This window comes from Sapajus apella, unplaced genomic scaffold, assembly GCF_009761245.1.
Source record: "Sapajus apella isolate SASKATOON/1434 unplaced genomic scaffold, GSC_monkey_1.0 scaffold48, whole genome shotgun sequence".
Classification (NCBI taxonomy): Eukaryota; Metazoa; Chordata; class Mammalia; order Primates; family Cebidae; genus Sapajus; species Sapajus apella.
The window spans coordinates 3,454,133-3,481,808 of record NW_022436988.1 but is presented as its reverse complement, the minus strand read 5'-3'; the positions used below and the strand labels follow the sequence as shown (position 1 = coordinate 3,481,808).

The 27,676-nt window shown below is 55.1% G+C and overlaps 1 protein-coding gene across 7 annotated transcripts in view; it reads right to left on the bottom strand.

Annotated features, from left to right (window-relative positions):
* The window catches only part of RBFOX3 (RNA binding fox-1 homolog 3), a 512,287-nt gene that overhangs the window by 471,430 nt on the left and 13,181 nt on the right, over positions 1-27,676 (bottom strand). The gene's annotated exons all lie outside the window — the stretch shown is intronic.

Here is a 27,676-nt window from a genome sequence, read left to right as displayed (position 1 = left end):
CCTTCTATGGCTACGTAATATTCCATTGTGTGGATAGGCAACATTTGGTTGACCCGTTCATCTGCTGATGGACATTCGGGCTGTTTCACTACTATGAATCATGATGCAGTGAACACTGGCATACAAGTGTCTGTGTCCTTGTTTTCAATTCCTTTGGGTGTACGCCAGTAGATTTCTTTCTTTAATCTGCCAATCTGCATTTATTCCATTTGCTGTTACTTAGGGAAGCCTGCTGCAAACATTGTACCAGATGCAAGATATTCTGGTGGCCAAGGTCAACGTCTAAGTGTTTGGATGGAGAGAGAAAATTGATGGATGATGGATAGATGGATGGTGTATGAACAGATGAATCACGGATGGATGGTGGATGGGCAGATGAACAGCAGAGAATGGACAGACAGATGGATGATGGGCGGATGGATAGGTGGATTATGGATAGATAGATGGTGGACGGATGAATGGTAGATGGACAGATGGATAATGGATAGATGATGGATGATGAATGGATGGATGATGATAGATGGGCAGATGGGTAATACATGAAGGATGAATGGATGGACGGATGGATAGACATCACAGCCACGTCGCTCCTCCCCTCCCCCTTCTGACTGGCATAGCAGCAGTCTAAGAACTGCTGACCTGGCTTGCCTTCATTTGCCTCAAAACTTGTCTGTATCTGAGTGATGCTTCCCACCAACAGTGTGGGCTGCCACTAGCTCTCAAGCCCTCCTGTCCCTCAGGGTCACCTGGACAGCATTTTCAAAGTGATGCTTACAGGCCCCACCCTGGAGACCCTGACCCCTCACTCTAGGGTGGAACCCACAGGTGGTGCTTTTCATGAACTCTCGGGTGGCTTGGAGGATCGGCCAGGGCTGGGAACCCCTGATGCAGGGCTCACGTGCTTCCAGGAGTCGGCCTGCAGGCTGGGTTGCTTTGCATGGCTTGTAATGGCTGTGGGTTGCTTTTAAAAAATAGAATGTCATGTCTCGGGAAGGATGAAGAAACCTGTAAATCACAGATAAGAGGCTCTTACTGGAGGACGAGGAGGGACCCTGGGAGGAAAGGATTTTTTATAAAACGGAGTGGCAGGGAGGAGGAGCAAAGCCAGAAATGCTGCGATGAAGTTAATCTATTAGGTAATTATCTTAATGCCAGCTCCATGTCCCCGGCCCTGGCCTAGCTGTCATTTAACTCGTTGAAAAGGATGTTTCTCATTACTGGAATTTTACCCTTTGGACTAACAATCTGGTGGCATCAGGCATTCAAGATTCTCAAGGAATCCCAGGGTCCCCTAGCATCTCTGGGTTCTTGAAAGTCAGCGGTGTGGTTTCCAAATAAATATGCCCAAATCAGGAAAATGGCAGAGCCTGCCCTAGACCCAGCAGACAATGGTCCCTGCTGTACAACTGACCCCTGAGCAGAGCTCTGACCTGGCCCCTGCCAAGCCTGGCTAGGATAGGCCACAGCCAGGACCCCCGGCCTCTCTGCCCGTGCGGGGTGTGTCATCTCCTCTCCATCGTCGGCCCAGAGTCTTCCTCATGGCCCGGCCCCACCATAAAAGTGATGCAGGTGTTTTTTATCTGGTTTTTTGTGTGTGCTGTGTCTCTCTTTTCTTTCTCTCTCTCTCCCAACACAGAAACTCAGGTTTAAATGCAGCTGTACCAGGATAATTTGATCAGGGCATCTTAAGCCCGGAGTCTCACGTTTGTGATCTACAGTTTTAATTAAGCTTTGACTCTCCAGTGCAGGATCTCATGTTATCTTGCTGCATCGCACCAAGCGGGGGTGGTGGGTCCGGACACAGCAGACCTGGCCAAGACTGGACGTTTGTGAACTTGCCACGGGGGTCCACCTTCCTCTTCCTGTTCCTTGGAGTAGACTCTAATCCAAGGATCCCTCAAGGTTAGCCCCTTTTCTCCTCCTTCCCGGAGGCTGCCTGGGCTCTTTCTACAAGCCTCATTCCACCCAAAGAGGAACAGGAATGCATGGGGACCCAGGGAGAGTGCGAAGTCCTCACCCCACCTCTCAGTGCACAGATCCTGCCCAAAGGCCCTGGAGACGAGACAGCAGCGTCAAGCAGGAAGACTCCAGGGCCTGTGGCTCAGTCACTCAGTCAACATTTCCTGGCCACCTACTACAGTGGCGGACAAAAGATCCGGGCTGACAAAGACAGTAGCAATGACCCTCGCCCCTCCAGCCCATTCCCCGTCTCCAGTGGGAGTGCCTGTTTGAGAATGCAGGTCCCACGTGTCAGCCCTGGACTAAGCCTTTGATTAATTTCATCTGTCAATCAAGACTACATATCCCTGCCAAGGGCCGGCTGTCCTGAGCAGGCAGAGGTACAAATAAGAGCCCTGGGGCCCCCTTGGTCTTGTCCTTTGGGGACTGACCCTTGGGAGGGTCGAGGGTAACAAGTGGATGAGGCATGACATTGCTGGGCCTGACTTCAAGAGCCCAGAGGGAACAGGGTAGGCAGCAGGAAGACCTGTGGTGGCGGCACAGAATGGGCAGAAGACTGTGCCTATGAGCCCCTGGTGTGGCCTGCTCACTTCCCCAGCATCCCCTCTCACTGTCAAGCCCTCACCTTCAGGACTTTTGTCATAAGAATGCCATTTGCTAGAAGCCATTGAGTGCTAGTCGTAACCTGGTGTAAGCACTCCCTCATTAAATCCTCTTGGCCATCCTGGGAGGCAGGTGTTACTATGACTTCCCATCTTACACACGAGGAAACTGAGGCACCAAGAGGCTATTTGACTTGCCCAGGGTCACACAAATATTAGGGCCATGGGGGCAGGGCTGGGTAACAGAACCAAGCAGCACACCTGCTGCCCAGACCGTGGTCCATTTGGAGCCCAGATCAGGGCATTCCCCTCCTCTGGCAGTGAGTCTTTAAGGCAGCATTCCCCTGCCACCCAGCTCAGCTGTCCCTGCACCCACAGACCTTGGGGCGCTTGGAGTTGCTTCTCCTTGACCAAGGCACTCATAGTGGCCCCGGCACCCAACACCTGGCACATGCCTACCCATCACGCACACCCATGGATCCCACCCCTCCTGCCCCCTCCCCCACACTCCTCCCTGGTGGGCCCCGAAGGCCTTCCACCTCTCAACAGGGTCAGGGGAAGGAGGAGCGGGGTGAGCCAAACTCAAGGCATTGGGAGCTGGGCACTTTCCTGGGAGGCGGCCCCAGGTGGGTACCACAGCCTTAGGTATTTATTAACAAAGGCGGGGGGCAGGGGGAGGTGCAGCCAGCCTGTCTGATTACTTTATGGCCTACAGCAGTTTGCAAACATGCATGTTTCCCTCGGCTCATACATCTCTTAGCAAAGGCCTGGGGAAGCTCAGCTGCTCATTGGGACTCTGAGGACCCAAACCATGGCCACGCCATGGGGACATGGAAGCTGCCATCCGTGCTGCCCCGAGGTGCCTTCCAGATTCCCCACCCACCCTCACCCCATGCGGGCTTCCCAGATGTCACAGATAAGACAGCATGGCCAGCAAAACACTAATTCCAGAGAGAGGATGACAAAATTATAGGAAAAGTATATCCCATGCAGTCTTTGGGATATACTCATACTAAACGATTATTGTGCATCTGGGATTTCAGTTTACCTGGGCGTCCTGGGCACACCTGGCAGCCCTGCCCCCATGGCACCTGCTTGTACCTCAGTCACTTCCTCTTCTTTCTTTTCCCTCTCCCTGAAGACTCCCAGAGGGGCAAGAGCCAAGCACAGCCACTCTAAGAGTCACCCTCTACAAAGCGCAGCCACAGAGCCGCCGGAGATACTTTCTCCAAGCCTGAGCCAGATGAGGAGAGAAACACCAAGGCTGTGAGGAAAGAAGGCAGAGGGAGCTGGGCATGGAGACCGTGCTCTGGAAGGAGCTGCCCTTGGCACCGCGTCCACACACACCTGCTGTCCACACGCACCTGCTGTCCACACACCCGCTGTCCACACGCACCCACTGTCCACACACAGCCACCTGTGGGAGGCCTCTGGGCTATGCAGTCTCCAGCCATGATTTGAGGCCTTCCAATCTTGCAGGACCTCGTGCAGCCTGGAGGAGGGGCTCCCAGGCTGAGCACTCGGAACCCACAGCGCCAGAGACTGTCTCTGGTCTGCAGAGGGGCTCCAGGCAAGGAGAGAGGCCCTTCATGGCTTTCACCCTGGCTTCCCCGGCATGGGAAGAACAGGCACCTGTCCCTTTAACAAGCCCTCTCCATCCTACAGCTGCGGCCACTTGATGTGAATGATTGCTGCTGAGAACCTCATCTGGGATTTTCCAATGCAATGATTCAAGTCTAGCTGTGTTCAAAAACCTCCTGTCAAACCTAAGTGATGATTTCCGCCTTGCCATCTTCCTCTGGAATGTTCTGTCCCCTCCCCTCCCCCCTGCATCACCTGCCCCCGAGCTCCATCCTACTTGGAGTTTTTCTTTCTGAATCTGCCAGTTGGGGGAGGGTGTCCGAAGCAGAGCCGGGCCGGCGTGTTCACCAGCTGGAGAAAGACAATGCCTCCTTCTCCTCCCTGGCTCAGAACGACATTCTCTAGGAATAAACGAAATGCGGAGGTGGGAAACCAGGCAGGGAGGAGACAACCGGAAACTGCAGCTTCTCCACCTGTGAAGAAGGGGTTGGAGCCCCAGGGGTGGGCTGCAGACTGGAGGAGGTGAGCTGACCCTCGAGGGACCGGGTCAGCAAGGAAAGGATCCAGAAGGAGAAATCCAAGGGATTGTTTAAAAGTCTTCGCGGAGAAGTTACAGAAGATGGATCTTCATCCCTCTGCAACCTTAGGATTAAGGGTCCCCTTGTCAAAGGGAGGGGGGAAATAGGTGGGAGGTGTTTGAACCAGAGCAACTCCATCTTGATGAGGGGCTGGGTAGCATGACGCTGACACCTGCTGGGCTGCTTTCCCAGGAGGTGAAGGCATTCCTAGTCACAGGATGAGACAAGAGGTCACAAGACACAGGTCACAGAGACCCAGCTGCTAAAACAGGATGCGGTAAAGAAGCCGGCCAAAACCCACCGAAATCAAGGCGGCAACGCAGGTGAACTCCAATCGTCCCCACTGCTCACGATGCTCTAGTTTTAATGGATTTGCATGCTAAGAGGCACTCCTGCCAGCGCCATGACAGTTTACAAATGCCATGGCAACGTCAGGAAGTTACCCTGTATGGTCTAAAGAGGGGAGGAACCCTCAGGTCCGGGAAATTCCAGCCCTCCTTCCAGAAAACTCATGAATAATCCACCCCTTGTTTAGCATGTAATCAAGAAGTGACCATGACTCCCCCGCTGAGCAGCCTGTGCCACTGTGCTGCCTACGGAGCAGCCATTCTTTCAGTCCTTTACTTTCCTAATAAACTTGCTTTTCACTTTAAAAAAGAAAAAAAGGCTTCAGAGGTTCATTGAGCAAGAGTGTGGTAAGCCACCGCCACACTGGTGCTGGAGACAGGCCAGGGTCCAGCTGCCCAGGTGGGACCCGGAGTCCTCCTCAAACTGCCACAAGTGCCCCCAGCCATGTGGGGATCTCACTGAAGGGCAGGTTCTGAGTCAGCAGGTCTGGGCCAGGCCTGAGTTGACATCTCTAACCAGCCCCTGTGTGATGCCGCTGCTGGTCCGAAGGCCATACTTGGAGTGACACGGTGGCTCCCAACTCTGAGTGCACACTGGAACCAGCCAAGGAGTTTCAAAATGACTGCTACCCTGGGGCCCACCCCCTAGGTTCTGAAGGCAGCATGGGTGCAAGGGCTGTGAAGCCCCCCAGGTGATTCTAACATGCAGCCTGGGCCTGAACCCCTGATCTAACAGGAAAGGCTGCTGGTTCAACACATACCAAGCAATTAGTTTTCAATTACAGTGTGGACGTCCTGCAGACAAGGACAGGTATGGAATGCTTTGAGGGCATGCAACGGGGAAATGGGGGCTTTTGAGCTGGGGAGCAGGAATGAATACTTGGGGGAGGCGGGAAGAGTGGGGGAGACAAAGGAGCCCCTTTCCAGGGCCCTGAGGCCAGACAGGCAAGGTGCTAAGGACTCTGGGAGGCCACAGAGCTACAGGGGAAGCGGGTTGAGGTGCAGGGCAGCTGGCAGGGCTGGGGGGTGGACCTCATGCTATGGCTGGGAGTTCCGTCTTCCAAAAGCCACCGGAAGCCCTTTGAGGGGTTTTGAATATCGTAGTGACAAGATCAGACTTCAGCTTAGAGAAGTGGGTTGTAGGGAAGCGCACAGAAAGAAGGAAGGGAGTCATTTAAGTCCTTGTCACTCACCCTTTGAAAAACCAATTCTAAATGAAGCTAAAAACTGGAGAACTAGGGCACCTCTGTCTTAGCACTAAGCACGGGGTCAAGGCACTTCCGACTTCTGGGAAGGAGCTAAGTCCCTGCCAGGGGCAGCCTGCCAGAGCCAACCTGGCCCTAGGTCCATCACATGCTATTTTTAGGCTGGCCCCTCCCCCAGAAGGCTGCAAGTTATTTCAAGGTATCCCTGTGATATGAGCAAGCCCACCCTCTCAGTTAAGCTGAAACCACTGATCAAAACCAAACTTTCAAGCAAAAGTCGCCAGTCCTGTTGGGAGCTTGGAGGGACAATGTGCTGGTCAGTGTTGTGTCCCACATGGCCAGGCTTAGTCTCCAGGGATTCAGTCCAACATGGATTGGGTGTTGCTGAGATATTCGGCCATTGTGGTGAACATCTACAATCAGCTGACCAGTAAAGGAGATAAGCCTCCAGAAGGTGGATGGAGGGTCTCAACCAATCAGTTGAAGGTCTGAAGAGCAAAAACTGAGGTTTCCCAGAGAAGAAGAAATTCTTGCCGGAAGACTGCAGCAAAAATCATGCCTGTCCTAGAAATTTCAACTTGCCAACCCCTGTAATCATGTGGACAGATTCCTTAAAATAAATCTCTTGATAGTTTGAGATATGAGGATGGAGATGGAGATGACAAAGAAAATGAAGATCAAGATCACAGAGATGATGGAGAAGATGGAGATGATGGAGAAGATGGAGATGATGGAGAAGGTGGAGATCATGGAGAAGATGGGGTTGATGGAGAAGTTGCAGATGATGGAGAAGATGGAAATCATGGAGATGATGGACATGATGGAGAAGATGGAGATGGTGGAGAAGTTGGAGATGATGAAGAAGATGGAGAAGTTGGAGATGACGAAGAAGATGGAGATGATGGAGAAGATGGACATCATGGAGATGATGGACATGATGGAGAAGATGAGATGATGGAGAAGTTGGAGATGATGAAGAAGATGGAGAAGATGGAGATGACGGAGAAGTTGGAAATCATGGAGATGATGGACCTGATGGAGAAGGTGGAGATCACAGAGATCATGGAGAAGATGGAGATCATGGAGAAGATGGACATGATGAAGACGATGGAGATGATGGAGATGGAGATGATGGAGATGGAGATGATGAAGATGGAGATGATGGAGAAGATGGAGATGATGGAGAAGATGGAGACCATGGGGCAGACAGAGATGATGGAGATCACAGAGAAGATGGAGATAAAGATGGGTAGAGATAGCCTACTGGTTCTGTTTATCCAGAGAACCCTGACCAATACAGAGGCCCACAGCTCTGGCCCCAGACACTTGTAGTCCCCTCCCACCTGGCTATGGCTTGATGTTTCCTGCTGTCCACCTTCCTATCTTAAAATGGAGTTCATGAAAGCCCCAAAACCCAGACCCCAAAGGCCTGACTAACATGGCGGGGGATTACTCAACCCATAGAACCTGCACACAGGCAGCAGACAGCATGGAGGTCTCACTCCAGACTCTTCACTCCAGACCCCCATCCCAGCCTCTCACTCAAACCCCAGGAAGTGATCTTGGCTTTGATGAAGATGGAGAGAGCTAGCGCAGGACATGTCTGTCTTCCAATGGCCAAGATCTAAACTTTTCTAAAGCCAGATTTCCTGACAGTTCTGGCTAGAACTGAAAAGTAGCGGGTAAATAACACATTGGAGAACCTGGTGGGGTGCAGGATCGCTGAGGGAGTCGGGCACCACACACAGGGCAAATGGCACTCTCCACGGGGAAGCAATTCCCTGAAGATGGAAGAAAGTCAGCAATTCTTCACACACGCGGGCAGACCCACTTAGGCAGGGGAAATGCACCAGAGGAGAAGGCAGCGATGTCCAAATTTGTCTCTGAGCTTGATTATTTAAACATTTATCATCAAACTTGAAGAAATAAACGCAAAGGCCATTTTAATGGCATACATGGGGATAAGAAAAGCACCCGTGTTTCCAGTGCCAGGTTCCCTGGCATGAGCGACAGAAGCTTCTGCAAGTACAGTCAAAGGTGACGGGCGCACGCTTTGCCAGCGAAGATCCCATTTCCAGCACACACGCGTCTGTGGCTTATCCTTGCTGACTTCTTTCAGAATTGGCTCCAGCTCCCGAAGCAGGTGGTCAACCCACCTCCTCCCTGGAAAACCCCAAGGAGAAGGGGAGGGAGGGAGGGAGGTGGAGGGGCCGGGGAGGCCAGTGTCAGGAGGACTCGGGCACGGCACCCTCTGGACCAGAGCAGCATTGAGCGCCCTTTGTGAAAACCTCTGTGATGCCAGGCTAGGTCCCCCTGGCACGAGGGTGGCTCTGAACCACTGCCACAGAAGATGGAGCTCAGGGGCCCGTGCAGACCCGGCGTGGGCGGCAGTGCCCACAAGCTCCTAAAAATAAGCATCCGCTCAGCTCAAAACCCTGCTGTCCCTCCACCTGGCCCCAGAGTGTCCTCACTTCCTCAGCCTGAGCACTGCTGGCATTCCGGATGGGCAGGAGGCAGAGCTGAGCCCCGCCCGGGGTGGCAGTGGAGGGAAGAGGGGTGGCCCAAACTTGTCCAATAGAAAGGACCACGTGGAGCGCTTCCCTCGCCCGTAGCGGGTGTTGGCAATGCCGGGAGCAACCACAAAGCTGGGGAAGTCAGGAGCTTTGCAACAAAACCAGCCCTGGGGAGCATGAAGGCACTCAAGCACTCCAATACCTAACCCCAAACAGTGCATGGTCAATCAGGAACGCAAAACAGGCAGCCCATCAGATACAGAGCAAAACCAAACCAAGGCAGGGCGCCCACTGCCTGGCACCTCTTGGGGCAGGCTGCCTGCGCATCCTCTTCCGTGTGGCCACTGGGGTGCACTTCCTTGGGAAGGTGGCTGTGGGTGGATGCGCATAGTACCCACTCAGCGCCTCGTGGGCTTGTGCCCTCCCCTGGAGGCAGGTGGACGAGGCGAAGGCCCGGATGTGCCAGCCATCCTGAGACCCGCCCTGGGCCAGGCCCCTGCACATCCATGCACCTTTTCCACATCCTCAGCAGAGACTCTTGGTCTGGATGCTGCGTGAATTCACCACATCTGTCTGTGGGAGAGGAACTCCCTGACTTGGCTCTGAAAACATAGTAATAAAATAATAATTTAAAACAAAGTACAGCTTCTTCCAGAAAGCCAGAAGTGTGGGTAGCTGGTGTAGGATTTGCTTGGCGTTGGGATTAGAGCACAGCAGATCATTCCAGAATTCCACCATTCTCCTGGCACAGGGTCTCTGCCCAGGGCTAAGCTCAGGGCTCACACCATCACCGCCTGACCCCCAGTGGCACAGCTGTGGTTACACCAGCTGCAAATTCCCTGGTTAGTTACATTCTCTAAGATGCAGCAGGCTTGACTCGGGGTGGCTGCGCCTCAGCATCAGCCTCCCGCCCCCCAACGTCCTGAGCATCGCGCCTGGTCCGCCGCCCACGTGTCTCCATCGCATTTCCCCTTCCCTTCTGAACAGGACAGGCCTTCATGCGGTTCTCTTCCTGCCCAGCTCTGCTTCCCACTCCTGCCCTTGCCTAACTTTTCTCCATGCCCTTTGGGGGAACCTCATCAGGTCCTGCCCTGTGGGGAGGCACAGACCTGACCAGACTCACGGTCCCCAGCCCAAGGCGGCCCAGCCTGACACGCCCACTGCAGTAGACATGGAGCTGGCTCTGCTTCCGGCTGCTGGCCTGTGGCTCCTACCTGAAAAGCCCATGGGGGAGGCAACAGCACATCAGCCAGTTTGCTCCCGAAAACCAAGAACTGCACCCCCATTTTGGCCTTGATATTCACGTGTCATTTTCCTTGGATACTCAAGAAGCTGCTGCCTTGCAGTCCAGTCTGCACAAAGCATGGCCTGGGACCCGCTCGGGGCGGGCAGAGGGGTCAGCGGTGCTGAGGAGCCTGTGGCGAGGGGCACATCAGCATGCCGAGCTCCGGGGCCGGCGGGAGCTGGAGAGGACGGGCCGAGAGCCATCAGGAGATGGAGCAGAACATGGTCAGTCAGGAGCACGAGTTCTTGGCCCAGGCGTCCACCGAGATCCGGCACCATGGAAGGGAGTCACTGGCGAGCTGGTTGGGGAGTCACCGGCTGCCATTTACGCTCCATAAATAGAGGGTAAATGTGTCTCTAAAATGGGAACTGGTGCCACAGGACCCGCGGTGCCCCCCGGGGTAGCTGCGCCTGGTGCCCTCCCAATCGCACCTCTGAGAACTTGCCATCCCAGCCCCGTCTCCCGAGTGCCCCTTGGGCTCCTGTGCTCCGTCCACCCACCACAGCTTTGCTTTAGGGTTGGTCTTACCTGCAGTCCGCCCAGTCCCTGCCCCAGCCCCGCCATCTCTGTCATCGCCTCCTCCTCCTCCTCCTCCCCGTCTCTTCCTTGATTATCCAGACTTGATCTATCAGCCAACAGCTCGCCCCCAAGCAAAAGTGTGTCCTATCTTTTCGTAGGTTTAAAGCACAGCCCCCCAGCCAGGCAGGCAACCCCATTCGACCAAGACAAAACCCAATCCCATTCTTACGGCTTCCATCACACTGGGCACAGACGACTACTGAGCAGTGCTCCCCGAATCAAACCACTGCCAAAGGCTGAGGGACTCCAACCAGGCACCCTGGCCAGTCAGGAGCGAGGACGCTCCACTGCAGCAACAAGCAGCTGCCAAATCGCGTCACCTTTTACGGCAAAGATTGTCCTGCCCACGCCACGTTCTTATCATGGGTCCATCTTGCTCCTCACACAAGGGGCCAGGCTGATAAAGCAACCTCTTTCTGGAACATTCCTGGTGGTCGTGACAGAAGGAAAGAGGGATGGACACACTCCATCCTAACCTGTGGCAGACGTGACTTCCAGCCCCATATCTACGACTTTGGTCACTGACCAAAGAAAGGCACAGAGCTCCATGACAGCCCACAGCTGGGCAGAGCAGAGACACCAAATACTTGTGGCCAAAGTGAGCCCGTCTCAGTGACACTAACCCCGGCCAACACAGATAATCAAACACCCGCCCACTCAGGATGTCACCGATGCCTCTGGGTTTGCAGAAACAAGAAGGAAGACTTCCACTCGGGCTCAGGTGAATCCGACCACTCCTCCAGGGGTTGCCCTTAGCTGGGCCAGACTGCAATCTGGATGCAGGAAAGAGGATGAGACGAAGCAAGAGAGACCATTAGAGTCACTACGCCACTCACCTCTTCCATTTCCATGCACGTGTGCACCATGGCAAGACAGACAGCCCCACAGAGAGGGACGTGCCTTGTAGATGCTCCCCGGCCTGCCCTGCCCCAGGGCTGAGGATGCTCTGCCCACTATTTGCTATGCGGGAGGTTTCCACTTGGTTTCCTGTTGCAGGAAGAGAGGAGAGCTGTTCTTGTGCCCACACAGCCAGGGGCTGGAGGAAGGCAGGTGCCACCTGCTCCGGACCTGGCAGGGGACCATCTCTTGCCGTTCCAAGGAGTTTGGAAGCTGGACCCAGAGGGACTTGGCATGGTTTCCACAGACACTGCCATGGAGCATCTGCCATGGAGCCAGAGCCACTTGGCCACCATAGGGAACCGTACTAGCCCAGAGGCCAGGTTGCCTCTCTGTTAAAGCCCCCCACGTGCCTGTGTGTGCCTGTGCCTGCGTGTGTGTGTGTGTGTGCACGTGTCTGGCCCTGGAAAAGTGGGCATTCAACCTCACTTCCACTCTGTGTCTGCTCCTCTTCCACCTCCCCCCAGCCTCTCTTTGTCCATCCCTGTTGACTTGGGGAAGGGGAAGACAAGATCTTTCTTTTCTCAATAAATCTCTGATCAAGATGCAATTCCAACCATGCGCAGTGGCTCATACCTGTAATCCTAGCACTTTGGGAGGCCAAGGCAAGAGGATGGCTTGAGCCTAAGCGTTTGAGATCACCCTGGCAACAGAGCAAGACCTCACCTCTACAAAAAATAGAAAATCAGCTGGGCATAGTGGTGCATGCCTGTAGTCCCAGCTATTTGGGAGGCTTAAGCCCAGGATATTGAGGCTACAGTGAGCCGTGATCACGCCACTGCACTCCAGCCTGGGAGTCAGAGCGAGACCCTGTCTCAAAAAAAGAGATGCAATTCCTGGAAGGACCTGAGTGGCTAGCAGCCCCTGCCCTGTGTGACAGCCATGGGATGTGCTCAGAGAGATGCTCGTTCCTGAGAGAGGAGTTGCTCTTCAGGCCTGCCGCAGCTTCCCGGAGCCATGGACCTCTGGCACCTGCAATGGCCCTCTGGTGCCCGCCTCCAGCAGGGCTTCCCACAGGTGTGCCAAAGCATAGGCTGTCATGGGCACTGCAGGGGACAGGCAAGCCCATTTCTGAGGGTCCACATCAAGCATGAAAGACCCAGACACACAGAAAACAAGGAAAGAAAGCCATGCCACATCAGCACTGGGCGCTGGGGGGGAAGGGAGGGAGGAGTGCTGAGGACTGCGCAGTGTGGACCCAATGGCTCTTGCTTGACATGTGACCCTGGCCCCCCCAAGCCTCGGCTTCCTCGTGGTAAAGCAGGCTCCTCTTTCGCTGGGATGCTTTGAGGATGCAGTGAGCTGATGTGTGTGAAAGTCTCCGACACATCCATTCACGGACGATCTCGGCCACTGTTGAGTCTTTAAAGAGCGAGCGCCATGGCAGGTCCTGGGACCCCGTGGTGACTAAGGCCAAAGGGCCCCTGACCTTACAGAAGACAGACAGATGTCACACAGTGCCCCACAGCGACTGTGCTCAGCTGGGGTCAGAGCTTCAGGGGGCACGCAGGGTACAAGAGGAGCTAACTGGGACCCCTACGTGGGGACAGTGAAAGAAGTCTTCCTTAAGGGAGTGACATTTGAGCGGAGCTCTGCAGACCAGGTTGGGATCAATAACAAGGCCAAGGGGAGAGGGAGAGGAGGCACTCTAAGCAGGAGCTGCCTGTGCAAAGGCCCTGAGGCCCCCAGAGTGCAACCTCTGGAGGAATGGACCGGCCAGGAGGAAGGTGGCTCTGGTGGCATTTTGTGAAGCTCTGTGATCATGTTTGCATTTTTAAAAGATGCTCTATCCATGCTCCCCTCCAATCCACCTCCCACTCCGCAGCCAAAGCCTGTCAACCCAGGCAAGAGGCCAGGGCCATAGTCCAGGCTGGAGAAGGTGGTGGCTGTGGGAAGGAGGGAAATGAACAGAACGAGGGCTTTCGGAGGTCAGATGGGCAAGGTGTGGGGGTGCCTTGAAAGCAGAGGTGGCAGGGGGTGGACAGCACAGAGGGAGGTGCCCAGCCTCTGCCTCGTACAAAAGCGGGGTGGGGCGGAGCTGTCCTCTAAAATGGAGAACGCTGGGAGAGGAGGAGGCAGGAGAGTGGACCACAAAAGGCCTGGGGCTAAGGACAGGAACAGGCCGTTAGAAAAAGAAGATATACAAATGGCCAACAAGCACACGGAAAAACGCTCAGCATCACTAATGATCAGGGAGATGCGACTCAAAACCACAATGCGACGGCACCTCACTCCCCAAGAACAGCCATAACCAACACGTCCGAAATAAGAGACGCCGGCGTGGATGGGTGATCAGGGGACACTTCTCCCCTGCGGGGGGGCACGTCAACTAGGACAGCACCGGGAGACAGTGCAGCGCGTCCTTAAAGAACTGCGAGTAGATCCGCCCTTTAATCCAACAATTCTACTGCCAGGCGTCTACCCAGAGGAAAAGAAGTCACGGTGCAAAAGAGATGCCCGCGCGTGCTGTTTATATCACACACCGCCATTACAGAAACGCGAAACCAGCCCAAATGCCTGTCAAATCAACGAGTGGGTAAAGAAAATGTGATCTGCACATGTGCACACACACACATACACATACACACATGCACGCACACACACATACACACACACATACACACGCGTGCTGTTTATATCACACACCGCCATTACAGAAACGCGAAACCAGCCCAAATGCCCATCAAATCAACAAGTGGGTAAAGAAAATGTGATCTGCACATGTGCACACACATGCACACACATACACACACATACACATACACACATGTGCGTGCACACACATACACATACACACATGCACACGCACATACACATACACACACATACATGCGCATACACATACACACGTGTGTGGGTGCACACACACATACACACACATATACACGAACATACACACACATAAACACATACACACACGTGCACACGTGCACACACATACACACACATGCACACACACACATGCACACACACATACATGCACACACATACACATACACATATGCACACGTGCACACACATATACACACATACACATACACACATGTGCGTGCACACACATACACATACACACATGCACACACACATACACATACACACACATACATGCACATACACATACACACGTGTGTGGGTACACACACACATACACACACATATACACGAACATACACACACATACACACACATGCACACACACACATGCACACACACATACATGCACACATACACATACACACGTGCACACGTGCACACACATATACACACATGCGCACACACACGCTCACACACGCGCGTGCACACGCACACACATACACACATGCACACACACGCTCGCGCGCGCGCACACACACACACACACACACACACCATGGAATACTACCCAGCCATAAAAAGTAAGAAAATAATGGCATTTACAGCAACGTGGATGGAACTGAGACTATCGTTCTAAGCAAACTAACTCAGAAACGGAAAACCAGACGTCATGTGTTCTCACCCATAGGTGGGGCTAAGCTAGGAGGGTGCAAAGACACAAGAATGATCCACTGGACCCTGCGGCCTCGGGGGAAAGTGCGGGGGCAGTGCGGGATGAAAGAACACACATTGGGTACAGTGTCCACTGCTCGGGCGTTGGGAGCACCAAAACCTCAGAAGTCACCACTGAAAAGTTTATTCAGATAACCAACACTACCTACTACCCCAGAAACCCACTGGAATAAAAAAATTAAACAACTAAAAAAATTTTTGTTCTCATACTTTAAAGGATTTATATTTTTTGATTATAAACATGACTGAACACAACTAAAAATTTTTAAAAGGCCAGGTGGTGGCTCACGCCTGTAATCCCAGCACTTTGGGAGGCCAAGGCGGGTGGATCACGAGGTCAAGAGATCGAGACCATCCTGGCCAACATGGTGAAACCCCGCCTCTACTAAAATACAAAAATTAGCCGGGCGTGTTGGCAGACACCTGTAGTCCCAGCTACTCAGGAGGCTGAGGCAGAAGAATCGCTTGAACCCAGGAGGCGGAGGTTGCAGTGAGCCGAGATCACGCCACTGCACTCCAGCCTGGCGACAGAGCAAGACTCTATCTCAGAAAAAAAAAAAAAATAAAGGAGGATGATGTGTCGAGGAACTCCCAGCAGCAAAGTACCAGCAGAGGATGAGCCCAGGAAGCAAGAGGGTCTGAACTCAGCATGGACAGATGAGCCTGGTGGGCCGAGAGACAAGAGAAGGTGAAATGGCAGGACAGGGGGACGGGCTGGGTGAGGCCAAGCAGTGAGCGGGGACGGGGCTGGAGAGGAGCTGGACACAGGCCTTCTTTGATGAAGTCTTCCTGTGTCATGGCAGTGCTGACCCCTGGCTATCCAGCACCCACCAACCAGCCTTCCCATCTCCCAGGCCGGGACCCTCGGACCAGGGTGATTTTCAGCATGGATGCTTGCACCTGGTGTGGACTGAGAGCAGAGATGCCCCAGCTGTCCATGGAAACAGTCCCTTTGCAGTGTGGCCAGGCAGGGTCTACTTCCCTGCCCTTTGAATCAGGGCTGGCCTCCAGACCAAATGATGTCTTAGACACGAGGGTGAACAGTTCCAGGTGGGGCCTCAGCAGGCCTTGCTCACTTCCGGTTCTGTCTGGGGACCGAGGCACAGGCGTGTGAGCAAGCCTGAGCGAAGGAAGAGCCAGGAGAAGCAGGCTCAGTCAAGTCCAGCAGCCTCCGGCCTGCCTGCCAGCTGACCACAGAGGCCCCAGCAAGCCCAGCTGGGGCCAGCCAGCCATGGCCCAGCCCCACAGAAGGGCCCAGATGGTCCCTAGACTCACGGGCAAGAATGACAATGCCGGCTTCAAGCTACAGTGTTCTGGGGCATGTTCATGACGCAGCAGTCGCTAACCGGTACACCCTTCCCCCAGGGGCATGAGGACGCTCCTCAGCTTCATCCTGCTTCCCAGGACTAGCTAGAACCCAACAGAGCCATGCGGCTAAATCCATTCTGATCAGGCTTGTAATTGAGGTACTGGGTGAGATCTTCAGTTTTATTTTCTCTTTTCGTATGTTTTCAATCAGAAATATCAGAAGCTGTTTTGAAGGTCCCTGCAGGGCTCTCAGAAGCATCCTCTCCGGGCTGCTCTGGAGAGCCCGTCTTATTTGTTGGAGAGTGTGTTCTCCTGCAACTTTTTCAAACGCTCCATTCTCCTCTGACGGCAGCCGGGGCACTTCATCGCCTGAGAGATGGTGACGTAATTGCAATGGCCGTCGATACTCCTTTATGACTCTGAATTTGCATCTGTGCGAGGCTGGTCATACTTATCTGAATTCCAAGCACAAACAAATGAAACTTATTTACAATAACTGGGAAAATTCCACACCAGAGGTAAAATTAAACATGGCTTTGCTGCTACAGATGCAGAAACGGGTCCAAGCAAGACCACTGGGAACTGACTCAACACCTGGCCGGTCCCAAGAATTCTGTCGCCTGAATGACTGGTGGGGGCAAGGCAGGAAGGTGGACGATGGAGGCCCAGGCCACCCACCCTGTGGTGCCTCCACTCTCCAAGACCCCCCGTAACCCCGAGAACAGGAAGGTGGAGTGAGAAGAAGGGAGCACAGCTGGTCACGAGGGCCCCTTTCCTCTCTTGGTCACTTGTAGCGCTGGCATCCTTCCTGTTAGGGGCAGCGTAAGGGGCAGCTGTGGTGCCACAGGGCACGGGAGAGGCTCCGAGGAGCCAAGGTGGCGCAACCTTACACAGCATGTCCACGGCAGCCAGATCCGAAGACCTCCATCTTGCAGTCCAGTGTCCTTTGCAGGTGATACCAGCAAGGCTGGGGACCAGTGCCTGCCGTTTTCATCCTAACTGATCTGTTTCGATGGCCAGGCCAGTCATGTTCAGGAGAAAGCGGGGCGGTGAGAGTAACCAGGAAACCCCAGCATCATCTACAAACCTGGCGGAGCCACTCAGCCAGGACCCTCAGCCCCATGCTGCACAAGCCACTCAGCCAGGCGAGGCCCCCGCACAGAGCAGCAGGCTGGCCGGAAAGCTTCAGACCACAAGCCTCAGACCAGGTGGCACCTAGGAAGGGGGAGAGTATGTAGCCAGGGTCCCCCTTGGAGGCAGGGGAAAGGCTGGGAGAGTAGAGATGAAGGAGCCCCAGGGGGAAATGGGCAGAGTTGCTTCATGGGAGGACGGAACATTTGAGCAGGGTCTTTTTTCTTTTTAGAGATGGGCTCTCACCCAGGCTGGAGTGCAGTGATACAATCATAGCTCACTGCAACCTTGAACTCCTAGGCTCAAGCAATCCTCCCACCTCAGCCTTGTGAGTAGCTGGGAAAACGGGCATGCCACCATGCCTGGTTCTTTTCAAAAATGTTTTTGTAAAGAAGGGGTCTCACTATATTGCCCAGGCTGGTCTTGAACTCTTGAGCTCAACCCACCCACCCACCTCAGCCTCCCAAAGTTCTGGGATTGCAGTTGTGAGCCACCTTACTCGGCCTGAGTTGGGTCTTGAGGCATGCATAGGAGTTTCCAGGCGGGGTGCGGTTGCTGGAGGTGGACCATGCAGCCCCAGCTCTGGAGCTCACGGTAATGTTCATAAACAAATGAGCCTTACATGAGCCAGGCCCGAGACTGCGCATTTTCTCCCGTGTTTTCTAATGCACTTGGCAACTGATCTTACTCTCCCTGAGGGACTCTCGGTGTAAGGAGACATTCAGGGCCTCATCCTGCCACTAAGATCAAAAACATCCTGAGGGCAGGCTTGGCTTGAGATCCTCCTTCTGCAACTGCAGGAGCTGAACACAGACCTTGCTGCAGCCAGGAAAATCATCAGAGTTGACCAAGTACTGACCACCCTCCCCCAGGTCAGGAAGGACCCACACGCCTATTTCTCTTTGATCTGTGGAACGATGACCCACCCACACCCACTCACTGCTGCTTGCTTCCCTAAGGATGAACAGCAGCCTGCAGCTGTCCCCACCCTGAAGCACGGCCCTCCCCCAAAAGGGTCCAAGGTCCTGAGCTTGGACATGGGCGATATAGCGAGACCCCATCCTGAGCTTGGACAGATTTTTCAGGGAACAGCAATGCTCAAGGGTGGGGAATTTAAGGAACTGCCTTGGAGGGGACATTCGCGCTGGGGCTGCCATGAGACAGCACCACACACACTGGCAGCCACAAAGATGACGTGGACCCCCTCGAGCTGCGGGAGGCTGCCGCCCTATTTGGGGTGTGGACTCCTGCGGTAGGCTCCTTCTGGGGGCTCTGAGTGAGAATCCGCCCCAGGCCTCTCCTGGCTTCGGGTGCTCCCCTGAGTACTGGGAGCCTGTGGCCGACTCGCCCCAGCGACGTGGCGTCTTCCTCTGTATCTCCACATCACCCTCCTGTTTGTATCTCTGTGTCCTGATTTACCCTTCAGATGAGGACATCGGTTCTGTTGGATTAGGGTCCCCCATGCCCTCGTTCTAACTTGTCCCCTCTGAAAAGACCCTGTCTCTAGATAAGGTCACATTCTGAGGTCCCGGGGGTTAGGACGTCAGCACGGCTTTTTGGGAGGACATGATTCAGCCGGAACGGGTAGTCTCTTCCCTCCCAGGCACCTGGAGCGTCCCAGGGAGGGGTGGGGGCCACACCAGAAATGCACGTTGAGGAGCTGGGACACCCTGGAAGGGGCTCAGGAGAACAGCAGGGAAGAGGGGCCACACATATCCCAACACCTTCCGTGCACCCCGACACTCTCCACGCACCCCGACGTCCCCCACACACCTTGACACCCCCCACACACCCTGACGCCCCCCACGCACCCCAACACCTTCCATGCACCCCGACACCCTCCACGCACCCCGACAATCCCCACGTACCCCAACACCCTCCACACACTCCAACAACCCCCACACACCCCGATGCACCCCACACACCCCGACATCCCCCATGTACCCCGATGCCCCCCACACACTCCAACACCCCYACGTGAGTTTGGCCTGCATCGTGCCACCAGGGGGGGGTCTGTCCTTCCAGGTCTCAGCCAGGCCCGGGCATGCTGGGGAGGACTGTCAGTTCAAGGGTGGACACCAGCGTTTGATGTGGAGATTTGGCAGCGAGAACGGATATGCCTCAGCACGAGGTTTATATAAAATGACAGCTTCTGGAAAATGAAGCCCTCAGATTAAAAAGGAAGAAGAAAAGGAAAGAGAAGGAAGAGGGCAGCAGGGAAGGTGCCCCCCATCCCCCATGCATTCCCTGGAGGGCACTGCAGGGGCCGGAGAGACCGGGAAAGAAATGCCCCATTTGGAGGTGCCCAATGCGCCTTAGCTTTGCCCCAACACCGCCTCCCCCTCCCCATTCAGGTCAGATCCCCCTCTCAGGCCACATGCTCCTTCACAGTCTGATCCTTCCTGTGCCCGTGGTAAGAACCCCAGGGGACGAGGCCCTGGCAGGGGACAGACAAGCGCCAAGACAGCATGTGGTCACTGACAAGCAATTATTTGGAAACTTTTACATTACTGCCGTTTTAAAAGGGTGGGGGCTAGATGGAGGCAAAGACACAAGAATCCTTCCCAGGAAACCCACAAAAGCCAAGACGATCGCACACAATTGCCCTTTTGTTTCAGAGGCACATGGATATTCCTGCAGAGCTGGAAACTCACTCTTCACACAAATAAGCTTCCAAAAATTGCGACTTATTTGTTGCCGAGTTTGGGACTGTTATTTCCTTCCCAGCCCCCTTGGGTTGCTTTTTTTTTTTTAATGACCCGAAATGTAAATTGCCTTCCCTGTGAGTCTCCCAGGCTGGGATGAGGTCTCGGGAAGTGTGCCTCCCAGGACATCCCAGCTGGAGCTCCTCCAGGAAAGGAGGCTTTGGAAAGTCCAGGAGACCAGTGAAGTTCATTCTGGTGCCTGGCACCGAAAGTGGAGCAGGGGGCCGGACCTCTTCCCCTGCCTTCTCCCTGGACGCCCAGTGTCTACCCCCTGGTGTTCAGATGGCCCCTTTCTCACCAGAATGGAAAGGACTCAGGGACATCAGCTCAGCCCTGGGGGAAGGGTTCTCATCTCCACAAGGCCTGGGGGAACAATGGCAAGCAGAGCCAGCATGGACCCCACCCCAAATCTCAAAGAAATCTTCAAAGAACCCCAAGAAGGGGCTTCAAGACTGTAGCCAACTTGTCAGAATTCACCAAACATCCAACCTCTCAGGAGTGCACAGAGGCCTGAGAGCAGTTTCGCAGCCATCAGAAGGACAAGTCATTCCTGTGCCTGCTGGGGCCCCTGGGAGCAGGGAACTCTCACTGTCCCTTCCTCGCAAGCCTGCTTACTTTTCCAGAAACGAGCCCAGAAGGAGAGCCAGGACAGGGGATGAAGGCTCCCACAAGAGGGGAGATCCCAGAGAGGCCGCCTGAACCCGGCAGTCACGCAGTCCCGGGGGTCAGCACCCACGGCCGTGTGTCCCCCGTGGCACAGGTTTTAGAAGTCGCTGCTGCAATGAGCCCACCTGCCTTGGGGGCCTCATCTCAAAACTCAGGGTGTTGTCACAGCCACGCTGCCACTCCAGAATTCCTGAGGACAGGAGACACACCATGGCCAGTCCTGGCACCAAAAAAGGAGAACTCCCGGCCAAGCTCTGCCCGCCCGAACACTGATGGACACCAGACTCCTTGGTACACATTTATTGGGCACCTACTGTGTTCCAGCCACAGTCCAAAGTGACAAAAGGAGGCAACAGTGGCAAAGGTCCCAGCAGAAGGTGGCAGCCCCCACCCAGCCCCCAGCGCCATCCCCGTCTTCTTCTCCCTCTTGGGCCTCCTGTCCCCTCTGGAATTCAGCCCCAAACAGTAGTGCGTTCTCTGTCGGGTCACTGCCTTTGCGTGGAGCCCCTGAAAACAGAGCCTGGGGCACAGATTGCTGCTTTGAGGGCAAGGCCAGGAAGCCGGTGGGAGGTTATCCGGAAGCCTGACGAGGATGGAATAAAAGCTGCGTGTGCACGTGTGGAGGGTGTGCATGTGTATGTGTGTGCATGTGTATGTGTGTACATGTATGTGATATGTGCAACGTGTGTGGGGTGAAGTATTGTCATGTGCGTACACATGCATGCATGTGTGTGTGTGGTGTGTGAACGTGTGCGTGTGTGTGGTGCATGCAGTGTGTATGTGTGGAATGTGTGTGCATACATGCATGCACATGTATGCATGTAGGTTGTATGTGTAATGTGGGTGTGTTGTCATGTGTGTGGTGTGTGAACATGTGTAAACAAGTGTGTGGTGTGTGGTGTGTACACATGTGTGCGTGTGTGGTGTGTGTATGTGTGTAGCATGTGTGGTGTACGTGTGTTTATACAGTGCTATGGAACAGGTCACTCTGTAGACAACTGGAGCTTGATCCCTGGGGACCTTCCAGGGCACCCTGTCGACTGCCTGTCCCTGGGAAGGCTGGGCAGGGAGTGGTTCCCTCCCCACACTCCCACCTGTGAACACACTCCCTCCTCTGCCACCAAGCTGAGCCCAGGACAGCGGGCTCGGGGCACTAGGACTCTCCCAGGACGGCCACTCCCAAGGTGGTCCCGGCAGGCCCCAATCAAGGCCATTGTCTGCTTCAGACTGGGTACTGCAGGATGAGACCCAGGCGGTCCTGGCACAACCCAAATGTTCTCCACGACAGCAGCATCCCAGGGCCACGTGCTCCCCTGCCCTTTCTCCCTGCCCAGCGGGAGCCTGGCACGCCCCCCAGCCCCCACCCCTGTTCCCATGGCCTCCTGCACTCCTGACCTGGCAGACCCCAAACCACAGACTGCGTAATGACAGCAACCACAGAGAGAGACGCATGTGTGCTCGGAGGTAGGGGTCAGGGAAGGCAGTCCCCACTGGGCTGTTGCCACTCTCGGGGACAGAGGTGGGTGGCAGCTGCTCCAGGGAGGGGCGCAGGTGCAGGGGAAACCCCTGAGACAGGAACTGTGTGTCCACAGCCCACTCTTGGCAGGCAGATGCCCCCAGAAGACCCCACATCCCACCAAGACGGACACCACCTGACTTTCCCTGGCGGCTCCTGAACCTTCCCCCTGCCTCTGGCTCTTTCTTCGTAAACTAAGTCTCCTGTTCCTGTAGGGTGCGTCATGTGTGCACGCCAATACATGCGTCCCGAGTTTTTATTCCAATCCTTAAATGAGGTCTTTGCTGAGAATTTACAATTCCCCTGTGGCCTCAATCTTGCAAAGATTGCTTTTTTAACGCTGTGAGGCCTTAATTCTAATAAGCCTCCTCCTTATTACAGAACCAGGTCACACAGCCTTGACACCGCCAGAAAATCTCTCATCGGCTGCTGGAGGGTGGGCGCGGAGAGAGGGGCTGCCAGAGGAAGGGACAGAGAGCCGGGAACGCCGGGGAGGAATCCTTTCTTAATTCAATGAAATTCTAAAATAATCTAATTTCTTAGAACCAGAGTGGCCTGCTCACTTTGGATAACTTTGTGAGGCGGTTTATGGCTCCTACAAACGTTCATTTTCTTTTTTGTGTCTTGATCTGAAAATGACAAGAGGAGCCGGGGAGCGCCAGAACCCGACGGGCACCCCGGGCACCGGTTCAGGCCCCAGCCTCGGGCAGTCGGTCATCTGCGGTGACCCAGCGTCTGTTCTCCCTGCTCCCAGGGCCAGGGGAGGAAATGGAGGGAGGATGGCACCAGCAGGCTCCAGGACAGAAACCCTAACCCGCGGGCACCTGCTGGGGCAGGAGGCACTTGGACCAAAGGGTTTGGGCATCTGGGAATCCATCAGTCAAACTCGCCTTCCCCCCTCTTCCTGAGGTAGTTGTGTTTAGGTTCAAGGGGACACAGGGGAAGCACGCAATGGAGGAAAAGGAACCTGCCTAAGTCTGACTCGTCAGGACAGAGCAACAGTCCCTCCTGCATGGATTAAGCGCCTACTATGTGACAGGGAGGGGAGAGGCCACCTCCTGACCCCCCTTCTCCTCCAGAAGTAGAAGGATCTCGGAGTTAATGGCTGAGATGGTGCTGGAATGTCCTTTAAAACCCCTGGAAGTGTTCAAGACTGAGGGGGGTGAGTTCAAAAACAAGGTCTTTCTTCTAGAAGGTTCTGCATAAGGAGCTGTGGAAATGACACCCTGCAGGGCAGTGGGGACAGACAAGAGGTGGAAGACAGAGCCCCAACCCGCTGGAAGCACCCAGGCCACAGCAAGGAAAGAGAAGGGAACGCCTTGCTGCCACCACCAGCTAGCCCCGTCCAGGCCCTGCCTCCCACACGCTGACTCCAGAAGCCGTCCACTCAAGGCCACCCGGGCCTAACGCCGACTGTGCGGCCCGGCCCCTGAGCAGGGAGACCCAGCGCCTTGAGGCTCTCGTTCCTGCCCCTGGACCTGCAGGACCCAGCAGCACCCTTCCTCAGGGGTAGCGGGAGCAGGGCCAACTTTTTAAATGTAGAATTGTAAATCAATGTGGCGTCTATAATCAGGTACCTTACAAATCAGAGGCCATTTCTAAAACTTGGCTGCCAAAGAGTGCCACGTCCAGGCTAAGGTTCTGACGTCCAGGGGCCGGGGGTGGAAACAGCTGTGAGGGCCCCCTGAACATGCAAGGAAGCACCCACCCAGTGCTTCCCCAGCCTCGGCGTGCCCCAGAAGCCACCCTCAGCAGCCTCCACTGGAAACTTCTAAGCTATCACATGTGGTTCCTCTTATCCTCCCTCCCTGTGGGTGCCACAGAGGGCCAGAAGGTTTGCATGTACTGGGTCCCCAAAGAGGAGACCAGACTGGACCAGGGTTGGCACCAATGCTGACCAAGACAGCCCTGAGGACACACCCCCTGGATGACGCTCCCTATCCCACCCTTGGAGTAACAGGAGGAATGACCCCCACCCCACCTGGAGGGCCACTGGTATGGAGAATAAGGAGCCACCTTCCAAGGCTGACCATGATGGAGCCACCAAGGCGCAAGGTCAAGCTGGCCAAAAAGAAACTGGCGCACAGACACGCAGCTTCCTGGAGCACACTCGGGTCCCCAGCCCGGAACCCGATCCCCCAACTGAGCCCCACAGTGCCCCAGCAAAGAACATGCCTAGGTCAGCAATCACTCACAGCGCACCTGCTTTGTGCCAGGCACTGGCTTACGCACTGAGAAAGCCAGGTGAAGACGAGGCCGTGCACCAGGTCCACACGCTTCAGGATTCAGTCACACTGACGGTCCTGCCATCTTTCTTTTCCACCACAATGGACTGTGGCTTCCACATCCATGGAAAGCAGCCGCTTAAAACCCACTGTGTGTGTGTGAATAGTCCATTCCCACTCTACTGCTTTGAACCAATCTCCTGCTGCAGGGAGCGTGGCAGCAGTGGGGACACCTGTGGGAGGTGGCGTGCCAGCCGCGCAGAGGGGAGGACGGACCTGGCGCCTCACTCAAAGCCGGCCGCCAAGTCACGAGGGGCTCCTGTGCATTCCAAAAACCCTCCTAGAGGAAGAGCAAGGTGGCAGCCCTTGGCCCGTGGGCAGCAGATTCTTGGATTCTGCAAAACATAATTGTGAAGCCCAATCTGCCAGCGGAGAAATATGCAGCGCATTCACGGGCTAAATATAAATAATATCGATTCATCTGCCATCTTGAATTATCCATTTCACTTCTGCTTTCCATTAGCATCAATAATCGCAAGCGGACTCCCCTGTGGACAGGGTCCATCACGCTCCAAAGGATGCAGCCAGCTCCGGGGTCACACATCTGGAGGAGCCTCGGGATATCTTCCCAAAATATCTGGCATCTTCTAGAGCAATTCAGAACCTTCCTGATACTTTTTCCTCCCTCCGATCTACTCCTCACTCCAAGCCCAGGGAAGAGGGGTGGCTCAAAGAGACATCTGAGACCCCCTTTCAGAGGCAGTCTGCTCTAGTTGGCAGCTGACTCTGGGACTGGGAAGCAGTTGTACACGCTCCAAGGTTCACTTCCAGGGAAGGAGGGGAGGAAGCTCCTGGGGCTGATCACAGCCCAGCTAAACCCACAGGGCAGAACCAGGGCCCACTTCCTCTCCAGGCCAGAAGCCACAGTGGCTTTCCTGCAGATCAGCGGGGTCCTTGTCCCTCTGACAGCCCTTTGCCCCCAGGCCTTGGACTCTCTGATCAGCAGGCAGAGAGCATGCCCAGCACCAGCCAGGAGTGGGCCAGGGACTCCAGCACACCCTTCCATGCCAGCTCAGCGGAGCCTCTAGAGACAGAAATAACCAGGGCACAGAAACCCACCAGGGCCACCCATCGTGGGTCCAGCCAGGCCACAGAGCTAATGAGGCGCAAAGGCCCCTACCCCCCAACCAGCTGTCAGAATTCAGCAAACGTCGATTGAGAACGGACTGTGAGCGGACAGCCTCGCTAGGTGGTCTCAGGAGGCGTGGATCAGCGGCGGTCCCTGCCCAAGAAGCGCTTACAGCCCAGTACAGGAGACAGAGCTGCAGACGCCCACCAGGATCTGTGGTTTTTTGCTCTTCCTTCTCAGTGCTGATTCCAGCTCCAAAAAAGCAGGTGCTGACCTCAGGCCCAGAGGGAGGCTTCTCATGTCCCCTGCCTGCCTGTCGACACCAGTACACCTCACTGGCTCACCGCCTTAGATACACCCAGCGATAACCTATGACCTCGCTATGTCCCATGTTGATAGAAGGATCTAGAACCTTCCTTCTGGCCTTAACCGTCTACTTAATGAGCCACACCACTCCTAGGATTCTGCAAGAGAAATGCCGGGGCCACTCCTGGCCTCGGCCTCCCTCCTGCTGACCACACGTAAGAAATGACTTCACAAGGGGGACCCCCGTGGCTGCCACCTACGTTCACCCCAGATGCTTCCTGGAGAAGGCATCTGCCCTCACACTGCGAGCTCAGGAATCTGCCAGAAAGACGATTCAGGAGCCTGAGATCACCTCCTGTCTTGCTGCTAAAATATCCCTGCGGTGGAAAAGCAAGACTGGCCCAAACTGGGGGATCTGGTCTTGCCAGCCCCGCTGAGCTCCAGGGACTCCGGTTTGCACTGGGAATGAAAGGGCTGGCCGGGTAAGATGGCAAGAGACACAGTCCTCCCACGGGCTTGTGGAGGGGCTCTCTGCCCACCCCCACCCGGAGCAGAAAGAGGGGGCACAAGGGAAAACAAGAGCCCGGCCAAGAATAAGCCCCTGCTGTCGCCTGTGTGTGGCCTTGCAGCCCAGCACCAGGGCAGAGGACAGTTTGCTCTGCCTGACAGGAGGAAGGGATGCCCCAGTGAAGTGGGGAAACAGAGGCAGAGGTTGAAACCACTTTGGACAAGAAGGGCCGTGGAAGGTCCTCACCTGTCACTACAGCTCGACACTTGGAAGGTACTGCCTGATTTCAGCCCCTGCATCCACGACCACCTACTAAGTGCGTCCCATGGGCAGGGTTGGCTCCTGCCTTACCAGGAGAAAGGGAGGACAGCCTCACCCTGGGGCCAGCAGGGAGCAGACACCTCCAAAAGCCACTGGGGCTACAAGGCCCCCCAAAGTGAAATGACCTGCCACTCTGTCCATCCCATGGGAGAGAACCATCAGACCCTGGGCAGAGGGCATTTAGGGCAAACAGCTGGCCCGCAGCACGGACTGTACTCTTTGCAGCTAATTTTTGGGCTGCATGGACTCCCCATGGATCCATGGCATGTAGAAGGATGGAACCCCACTCTCTGAAGAGCAGAGAGGAGCCCGGCCAGAAGGAACCTTAGTTTCTTTATTCCTCCTTGACCCACCCTCTTCCCACCATCCCTCACTAGCAATTGTCCCCAAAATCCCCTGCAGAAATCCGCCCTCCAAGAGCATCGCCCAGGCACAAGCCACAGGAGCAGGAAGCGCTGCCTGCTGGAAGCTGGCCAACAGGGGCAGGGGCCTCAGCTGCCACTGCCTTTACACACATGGCCAGTAAAAAGAGCACTTGGAGAGAAAGCTGGTGGCAATGCAGAGACAACCATACACACGCACACATGCACACACACACACGCTCGTGCATATGCACACAGGCACATACACATGCACATGCACACACACATGCTCATGCATATGCACACACACATGCATGCACACACATGCACATGAACACATGCTCATGCATGTGCACACACGCACACATGCATGCACACACATGCATGCATACATGCACACACACATG